The following is a 10,349-nucleotide window of genomic DNA, read 5'->3' on the forward strand; positions in this document are numbered from 1 at the left end:
ACACTCGATAATATTCATCAACGGATTAAATCCTCTCACCGGATTTGAGCCCATTCAATAGGGCTACCTCAGGTGTTGAGGCATTTCGTTAAGAACAATCGAATCAAAAGTAAATTCAAGAAATTCTGTGAAGGATAGCGGATCACTGGATGCGGCAGAAAGAAATGCAAAGGACTGTATACATAAAACGAAAGGTGAGCAAGAACAGTACTTTAATTCTCCGAGTTAATTAACTCAATACACCTCTCTCTCGAGAAAGTTCGGTTATAAGATGACTACGTTCTCCCCCGGGTTTAAGTAAGGAGTTTTAAAAGAGTCAAGCGACGAATTATTCACGGCAGTATTGGTATCGGTTACAAAAGGTTTTCTTCTCTGTTATATCGTTAACATTTTTCCATATTTCCACAAGGAGGAATTGCTGCATTTGGCTGGAATATAATTGATTATTCCGTCAACTGTCATCAATTTATATTGCTGTGTTACTTCACATAAAACTAATATGTATAGGAAAACTTGGAGTAGTGACGTCATGCTAAGGGGATTCTCAAGCAGACGACTATTAAGGATCCATTTTGAAAATCTATTTCGTTGTTTTCCACTCGCTGGACTTGTTTCGTATTTTCAAATGTGCTGCGTGGTGTGCATACCTTTTATTTATAGTATATTGTACAAACGCCGTAGGAGTTGAAGAATTTTTTGTTCCAAAGGCATTCCTTTTCTACGCATAAAATGTATAATATTGCTCAGTCTCGCGAAGGAGTGCAGTCGCAGTCAGTTGGCGGAGAGGGTTGGGTGAAGCTGATGGTAGCATTCCAAAGCATACGTTATGACCAGTTGTGACATGTTATGATACGTGAAAAGCCGCCGTACAGTGTCAAAGAGCATTGCGTTCCAAAGTTGCGCATGTACCGGATGGCCGGCGATTGGTCGGGAGGTTACAGCGTTCGAAATTCAATTGAAAGCGGCAGTTAGTGTAGCGACCGCGAGGCGCTTGCAAGCGCTATGCGTAGCTGCGTAGAGCCGTAGTTGTTTTTGAGTGCGTGCAAGTGGTGTGCTTTTTGTTGTTCTTCCTCTTCTACTTTCTCTTTTTTTTCACCGGCATCGGAGAGAAGGTTCCGACAAGTTTTCTTGCTGTTCATCGCATCGTTATTAAATAATATATGTGATCCATTCGCTGTAGTTACACGAAGTCGCGTTGTCATGAGGCTTCTCCATTTTCATTTGAGTTATTTGTGCAGTTGTGAGTTGTGATGAGTGCATTGGAAGTGTTGCTGCGACACATCATCGATCTAGGGAATATTTAAGATGACCAGCTGACGGATAGATCTAACCTCTTGCTACGTAGCACCGTAGTGGGGCTAAACATACGAGAAACAGCGGAAGGTAAGTCTATTTAATCAATCGTTAAAATATTCTAGGCATCGACAAAATTCCCGTCTCATAAATTTGTATTATAAAATGAAGTATACTTGACGAAGTTGTCGAAATTGTCCTGTGGTTGGACAACTAAGTTATTACGCCTTCTACGCATAATGGTTCATTATGTTTCTTTACCAAATAAGTAGTTTTCTTGACGGCAAAGAGAGAGAAATCGCGTATCAAAATCTCAAAATGGATTTTTGCCAATCTTTCAAACGGTCCTCCAATTTTTCTTTCGACCTTCAAAGACTCTGTTGACACGACTGGTCATTTAACTTTTGCGGGTTTTTTCTCATTAGGAGAAAATAAATTTTAGAATTACAGAAATAGCGAGCGCTGTTTGATTTTTAGAAAAAAAAGTAATTTTTCTTAAGAGAAAACCATTGATATTTCACGTTATTACTGCTGTTACCACTTTCTTTCCTAAAGTAGTATTTCATACCTTTTTTTTTGATACGCTTGAAAATTCTTGGCTGGACTGATGTCGAATGAGTATTGAGCTTTTCCACACTATTTTGAATCAGTCGAAAAGAAAATTGCGTGGTGAGAAATATGTTGGAAAAATTCGATAAACGTGGATCTCTATCAAGTAATCGTGAGAAAAAATTATTATCCAATAAGGAGAAAAAAAAAACAGAAGAATCAGTTGGAAGTTGGAAAAAAGTAAGGGAAAAGAGAAATAACGTCTTCCGACTAGGTAGCTGTATGAGTAGCGAAAGAGAAGTAAAATTGAAAGACAAGAAAGAAAAAAAGCAAGTGAACTAAAAAGTCAAAATTCAATGGAAGAAGGCACGATGAAAATGCTAGGGTAAATTTCGCAAACGTAGTTGACCGGTCTTGTTTAACTGTCCCTACGTCAAGGGATTCGCTACCTCAGAGGTATATTCGTCTTTTTTCCTTTTTCTCTCCCTCTTTTATTTCACTCGAAATCAAATCAGCGTTTGCGTCTCGCTAATTACTGCGATCTAAATTACGCCGGGATGAGTCTACTCTGCTAATCAAGAGACTCCTTCCGAATAATTTTCCGCACGGATTGTACGAGGTGTAATTTATACGGCGCAAAATACACACGAGTCTCTTGTATGTACATGGAACCCATATAAAATCGAGCGATCGGACTTATGGTAATGAAGATGTATATCTCTTGTTGTTAAACATGAATAAAGAAGAGAAAAATGAAGACAGGACGTGGGGGTTTACTAGAGCTCCCGAAGAAAGACTTGATCTGTGTACTGGATTCCGAGTTTTAATATTATATGTGGCTTTCTAAGATACATAGATAAGCAATGCAGCAATGAAAGGTGACTTGAGGGCAGCGCGAAGATTCGTCACCCGCGAGCCTCCTCGCAGAATCCGCATGGCTGTGTCCGAGGTATTGGTCCCCTTGTATTGGTCCTTCTAAAAGACGCGTGTACATCTTGCGGGCAAATCCTTACTCTCCTTCGATTTGTGCCGAGGCGATCAATGTCTCGATACATCCTGTATAACGATCTGTACTAAAGTTTAGGAAAAGGGAGAAACCGTTACTCGTGTTTATGAAGATTTTTATGCGTAGCAGGGTACCGGAAGTATACCAATATACAGCCTTTCTCTGATATATTATTAGTATTATTACCTGCCAATCGTCGAATCAGTTTATAGCGAATAGTAAAAAGAAAGAGCTGCTATATAGATATAATGGCTGTCACACTATTCACATCGACCAGCAACTGCAAGGAGAGGTTACTTTTAACGTGCTGGTTTTACCCTTGTCAAGTTGGCCCCTCGTTACGCAAAGTAAAATAAAATAATTACAGTTCTATTTATATTATAATTATACTTAGAGAACACTTTCTGAAAAGTATCAGAAGCTCTAGAAGTCTTCGAATTTTCATAAAGACTTCATAAACATCACAGAGGAGCTGGTTTTTATATATTTCTTGAGTCCTCTGAAGAATGTTGACGGGTGCGTTGATGGTTGCGCGTAAACCATGAAAATCACGGAGGAAAAATGTTGCGTGACCGCGCACGCGGAAAATCCGGAAACGCTTTAAGCACTTCAACATATGAGAGACGCGGGTATGGAAGCTTGTGAGGTGCGAAGCGCACAGATGCACAATGGCTCTGCTATAGTTTCTCCGTAGACTCTATAGCTATATTATATGCATAAGCAAGACTCCGCTAAATGGTCAGGCTGGTGCCGGGCGGCGTCCACCCAACGACGTATCCGTGCCTCAGAGCACATATCGGGTGTCCGGATTGAAAGAGGCGACTGACGAATTCCAGCCACCTTACTTTCATCTTTCACTTGTTCTTTAAATGGTCTCTCTCTTTCTTTCTCTTTCTCTCGCCGCACGGCTGCAAGCGCTTCGACTCGAATTTTCAACTTCTGTTCCGGAGAATACACTGTGGCCGGCGGATGTACGCAATTTATCTTGGTCCACCCATCAGATTACATGTACCTGTACATGCGTTATATACATACTTGAAATGAATTCCGATTTGCATATATTGTGAAACCGATGAGCAGATATCACCAGGCACTTGACTAATAATACTGACCGATAGCGGTACCATTAATGACCTTTGTGGTGGGCACCACAGCAATTAGTAGATGATCTATAAACGTTGACGTATTTCCATTCGATAAATAAAGGAGAACAACGGCGCGTATTTAATGGCTTGCGAGCTTAAAGTGTCGGCGCGTTGAATTTGAAAATGCAATGTGACGAGTCGTGAAATTGCGTGTGAAATCAATACCCGCACTGGGAAATTGTAGCCCTGGATCAAATGGAAAACGGAAAACAGCTATCTCTCTGCCGAGTCAAAAAGCCGAAGCACAATGGCCGCGTGTTGACCTAACCTTCTCGCTTTTTTCTTTTTTTTTTTCTTGCTTTAAAACATTCCGCGCACGTGACGAATTTAAATGAACGGGAAGTCGCAAGATCTAACCGATCGACGGAGCTCCAGCCGTATAGTCACGTTACTGGGACACCGGTTTGATTGGATCAGCCGACAGGTTGGGTCGAATGTTGGGGAAGACGGGGGGGGGGGCACACTGAACACTGGCACCTAAGGGGTGTCTTTACAAATTTCCAGTATTTTTTCGTTGATACGTGAAAGGGGCCGCATTCAAGGAGATATCGATTCTAAGGTCTTTCTAGTCTTTGGACACCGGTTGTTCGTTTGCTTGCGTCTTCATTTCTTTTTCTCTTGATTCTATTCCTCTTTTCTTTCTTGGCTCTTTTATAATGGTGTCGCGCGCACAGGTGGATGTTGCTACGTGGGAATCGTTTCGAGGGGAAGTAGGAAGGGCAAGAAATACTGAACGAATGAAGCTGGACGAGGAGGAATGTGAGGGGAGATGCGAGAGAGAGAGAGAGAGAGAGAGAGAGGGAGAAGAAATGACTTGGCAAGCTTTCGTTGTGCGATTGAAAGATGTGAGACACCTCTGTGGCTTTATATGTTTTTGACACATGGTGGACACAACGCCAGCTTACTCTCGTATCTCGTGGGCCGTGGAAGAGCTTATCCAACTACGGAGCTATTCTACGAGAGCCTTATCCGACCTTGAGAGCCGTTATCGTATCCAAACGATTTATCTAATGTTCGGGAAAAAAAGCTACGACCTCGCTGAATAGGCTGTTACGACCCCCGCGGGAGAGTGTGGGAGCATTCGTCATGGCCCATGACCCAGAGAGAGTAAAGGCGCGAGAGTCCACCCAGGGAAAGGGAGAGCCGAGAACCATTACGATTTCGGACACCCAGTACGCGGCCCAGACACGCTTGTATATGTATATCTGCTTGATACCACACTGGCTAGTATAAGGCTTCAGCCCCAACATTGTAATCAACTCTTTGATGTCCAGAAGTCCAGTGTGCCGAGGACTAAATTGGCCTGCGAGACAGAGCTAGCTAGGAGTCAGAGAGAAATTCAGTCAGCTTCGAAGCTAGTGAGAGAGAGAGAGAGAGAGAGAGAGAGAGGACAGGGGTCGAAACGTCAAGGTAATGCCAAAGAGACCATTTGCGCACATGATGTCGCGTCATTTGAGGTGCGCATCTATGTAGTTTCGTAATAATATCGATAGCTGCTAATAACCGCTATCAATCGAACCACTGTGATTTCCTTTGAAGCCTCAAAATAGAAATATCGTATCGACTTCTGACGCTCAAAAGGATGAAGCTCAAACCCATTAGCCTGGAATCTGAAAGAAAGTAAAAACACGCGAGAGTCACTGACGACGTCCCCCCCCCTTACTTCTCTTGTTTTTCTCAGCTGCCCAGCCAGCTAATCCCTTTCTTTCTTTTAAAAAGTTGTCTGGTCCTCTTGATCCTATTCTCCCACACAGCATCCTTCCACTGCTCGATTCCGGCAAAACAAAAGATTGTCCGACTCGCACACTATAGCCTATATAGTCTAGAGAGACGGGGAAGGTACCGTAGATCCCTCTAGTTTGGCGTCTCTCGACCGGCGCTCCCTACTGTTGCTCCTCGGGACGCAACCTGTTGGCCACCCTCGGCTCTTGCGAGGCGTCGGAGCGCGCGGATCTCTCGTGCTGCTGCTGATGGGCTCGATGGGCTCGATGGGCTCGATGGGCTCGATGGGGCTGGTACTTTGTTGCTTTCTGTATCGCTACTGAAAGAAAGAAACAGAAAATAAGACAAGAAGACAACCAGGGGAAGAGACGGGACGGGTAAGGGATAGGTAAGGGATAGGTAAGGGATGGGTTCTGCATCGATTCAGGGTAGAAAAATAGAAGACTACAAAAAGTAGAGGAGCGCAGGCTGGGGTGTCTAAGGTGGCGGTCTGTCTAGGGGATGGTGTCAGAGTGGCCGGGAGGGGGAGGAGTCGGTTAAGGGTAGGAGCGCAGTTGCCAGAGGGAGGTGCTGCCCTGAGATCCGTCAGCAGGAGAGAGAGTACAGGGAGGCTATATATAGAGCGCGCCCGGGGCATCGATCGACGTACCCCTGAGCCTGGGAGTCCGGATTCAGTACTGTTTCTCCACTCAGACAAGCCTAACCAGGAATTACGATCCACGAATTTGCCGTAACGCGTGCTTTCTCTCCCTTTCTCTCCCTTTCTCTCCCTCTCCGCAGTCTGGGGTGGAAGGTGAAGCGCAGCCACTGAACGACTCTACCTCTCCCCCCTCCACCCCCACCCCCTTAGCCCCTGCTAGGTCGTTTAGAATCCTATAGAAAGACGCAACCTTCGGTCAAGGAAAGTATTTATAAGAAATTGTCCCGTCCCTGCACGCACTTTCCGGCCTTTCCATTCGGTTGCCGGATCTTGCGCTAAAGACCGGAGGAGCTCGGAGACGTCCCATTGCCACTCCAACCGCTTCTACTCCCTAGTTGAGATGCAGACGCGTACCGAGAGAGAGAGAGAGACAACTTGGCTCGATAGAGAAGTCGATGGCTCCACTTGAGTGCCAAGATACAGGTTGGGGAATCCTCCAGGTGTGAGGCTCCTGCTGGCGCGCGGGGAACGTGTCCACCCTGTGAATCCGTTATTTCGCATTTAGGACCATGTCTATTTAAAAATTCGTCCCGGCTTCTCGAAAAGCCCAAAATCCCAAGAGCGCGAGGAGCCTCGACTCATCTGGTCCTCTCACGTGCCTGACATAAATTCAATCTCCGTCCGGAGAAAGTCACCCAGCCACCCAGCCACCCTGCTCGTTACTTCAACAGCCCCGCTTCGTTTGACTGGACTCGACCTTCTGTTCTAATTCGAAGAGCCTAAACGATTATCTGGCCCGAACATGCCCGAGCTGAGTAGCCGGCGTGTGCGTATCTAGCCATCTACCGGTGCGTGTTGTATGTACACAGGGGTGGGACTGGAAAATAGTGAAAAAAAGCTAAGTATATTTCTGGATACTTTCGAATAACGGAGGGGGGTGGCTTTACTCTTTCTGGTTTTCATTACAAAATAAATAACACGATAAATAGGAGGTTGCGTTAGGCTACGGCGCTTGTGTGGAGGGAGGCTGTATTTTCGGTGACAGGATTCTCGGCTATTCTCGGCTATTCTCGGCTAATCTCGGGTAATCTCGGCTTACGGGGCGGACTTCGACGTAGAAACATTCCACAGGGTAGATTCACTCTCCGAGCAAGTAGATTAGAGATTGAACGATTTTGTTGCTTCGCCACCTTCATTCGCTTTTTGTCTCTTTCTTTGAAGTGACGGAAGAATAACGCTGAATCAAATCCGACTAGATGAGTATTACGAGCTCACCTGCCGAGCAATGCGCGCGCGCACGTCTGTTATTCAGGTGCTTACTCGTATTCACAATTCACAATCAGTCGCAATTCACACTCGATATTCAGATTGATGCGTCAGCGAACCGAAAGCCCCCTTGGTTGTGTGTGAACCGCGAATACAGAGGAGGTCAAGGGTGCCGAGCCGGTGGCGGGGGGGGGGGCCCGGGGGGGACCCACCTGTTGCAAGGGCTGCTGCGCTCATGGCCTTTATCAAGAGGCTTGCCTTCGGATCTCCGATTCGCATATAATATCCAAATAGGTACAGCCAGCGTCATAAAAATTTAAAACTTCATTCTCTCCTGACAGCTGACAGCTGACAGCTGACAGCCGACATACCGCGCACACACGTGTGCGGCATTCTTCGACTGCGAACTCTGAAGAATGCGGTCACGTGACAACGTCATCCCTAAATAATTTATTACCGAGGAAAAATTCGATAGCACGACTCACCTGTTGACCGAACGAACGGATCTTGAATTAATGAACGACGCAAGATTAATAAGGCTCTTATGATAATTCTGCAGCCTTTGATATTTGAACGTTCCTCATGATTTTTTAACGCGAATCGGGGAAAGAATGAATGAAACGCCCTTCGTAAAGATGCCGAGAATTGGCTAAATTCCAAGTTGAAAACTGACACCGGGTATATTGACGTGCAGCATGTATCAGCAGCCGAGAGTCTTCTGACACGCTACATACATCCGCAGGAAGAATTGTGGTCGCTGGTGATTCCCCCCCTGGGTTAGGCTGGGTTCGAGCTGGGTTCGATGTGTATATCTATACTCTGCATCGAAATAAAGAAGCTCGCAGGTCTCTAACTTCCTAGCGTGCGGACTAGATTTCAGATAATACTCACGCCAACCTTAAGCCTGAGTCAGCCTTAACGCGGACGCACCAACCTCCTTTCCCTCCTTTCCCTCCTTTCCCTCCTTTCCCTCCTTTCCCTCCTTTCCCTTCTTTACGGCGAACCTTCGTGTTGTCCAGACTCGAAAGCGCTCTCTACCCCCGACGCCAGACGCCGACTTGCCTCGACGTGCCTCGACGTCTTCTCCGTTGCACCTTTCGGAGAATCGATGCGCCTCGCAACTCTTGAGAGTCCGGGAACTTGACTTTTCAGACTTTGGAGCTTCAGAGATTTGCGAGTGCTCCGTGAGAGCAGGGGATTACGTGGGAGCTCGGTGCACTGGATCCGCTGCACCAGCAGTATCCTTCCGAGGACGAGAGGCACCAGCTGAGTCGTTGGGACTGGCCCCCAGTGCAGCCAGTGCAGCCAGTGCAGCCAGTGCAGCTTCCTCGGTCCATAGTTCCTTTGGCTATATTTGTTTTATTCATTAGAGGATTGGCCATGTCCGATCGTTCGAGTCCGCGGGGAACCTTATGGCTCACGTTGGCTTCGACTTTTCTTCCCGGGGAGAAACGCCTGAATCGATTCACCTCGACACGGCCTCGCTGGTGTCTCGTCCATTTCGCCCATTTCGCCCATTTCGTCCCAGAGCCTTTCATTCGCACACGGGAACGCACCATCGCCGTTTGCCATTTCCCATTTCCCATTTCCCATTTCCCATTTGCCTCTGTCCCCTTCAGCCTTCGTCGTTACGTTTGCGGACGTACCCGTGCAACTCATTCACTCGAGTGGGTGCACAGTCATCCGTCGCTTGATCTTGCACTTTAGCCTCCTCAGGCCTCCTCTGATCTTTTATGCGAAAGTCTTTTCCTCGATTACCTAGCGGGGAGTTATCAGGGGAGACCTTGATGCGCTTTTGTCCTTCTTCTTCTCGTTGATTCCCTATTGCTCTATTGTCCTTGCTCTATTGGCTCTCCGATGGAATCGAATGATTCCAGCGCCGGCGCGACCACCTGACGAGCTTAATGAAGCAAGTGCTCCTTCCGTGACGTCGTTGCTGCGTTTGCCTTTAATTACTTGAACGTGCAAAGCACTTGATTGCTCGTGCGCCCGCTTCTCCCGCTTCTCCCGCTTCTCCCGCTTCTCCCGCTTCTCCCGCTTCTCCTGCTACGCGTGCGAGTCGGTGCATTCTCTTAGGTAGGTTCGTGCCATCTGCCATCAAAGGAGAGGAATAAGCGGACAGCCAAAAGGAACTAATCGAGATTAAAGCACGGCAACAGAGAGGAAATAACGAAGAGTTGAATTGGTTCCTTGGCAACGGGCTGAAGTTTGTCAGAAAGGTCGCTGAAAGGGGGAGTGGGCGAAGGCGAAGGTGGGAAGAGACGACGGGACGAAATCTCTCCGTGGGTCTTTTGTTTCTCTTTTCATTTGGTCTCGAAGTTCTTCCATCCCCTGAGGCACCTAAAGCGATTGTCTTCCGGTTTTATCTTTTCTCGTCTCCCGAGACGGTCGGCTGCGCGTCGCTGGGAACTGCAATCGATATCCGATAAAAACTTGTTGCTTCGTCCTGTGCGTCAAGTGAACGATAGGAATTAAGACGATAGTCGCTAACGCGATTATTTCTCTCGCTACGCGCGACGCCGACGACTCGAAGATCCACGAGACGCCGGGTGGTTATGCTCAAAGTCAAGGGTAAGGCTGTCCCCTGGTTAATTGATCGGTCCTCTTCGACCCTCCCTTCATTACAAAGGGGTCAGGGGTCGCGCGCCAGTAAACGCTGCCAACCGTCTATTTTTCAGATTCTCTTTTCGTTCCTTCTTCCCTTGTTCTCTCCACCCCCCCCCCCCCC

General features: G+C 46.9%; 1 protein-coding gene across 3 annotated transcripts in view; it reads left to right on the forward strand.

Annotated features, from left to right (window-relative positions):
* Positions 1–967: 967 nt before the first annotated feature.
* The window catches only part of LOC107274211 (voltage-dependent calcium channel type A subunit alpha-1), an 83,033-nt gene continuing 73,651 nt past the window's right edge, over positions 968–10,349 (forward strand). For all 3 annotated transcript variants that reach the window (XM_025091455.1, XM_025091459.1, XM_025091456.1), the window contains exon 1: positions 968–1,383. The gene's annotated coding sequence lies outside the window, so the exon portion shown is untranslated. The remainder of the gene's footprint in view (positions 1,384–10,349) is intronic.

The sequence above is a fragment of the Cephus cinctus genome, unplaced genomic scaffold (assembly GCF_000341935.2).
Source record: "Cephus cinctus unplaced genomic scaffold, Ccin1 Ccin1_scaffold2529, whole genome shotgun sequence".
Lineage (NCBI taxonomy): Eukaryota > Metazoa > Arthropoda > Insecta > Hymenoptera > Cephidae > Cephus > Cephus cinctus.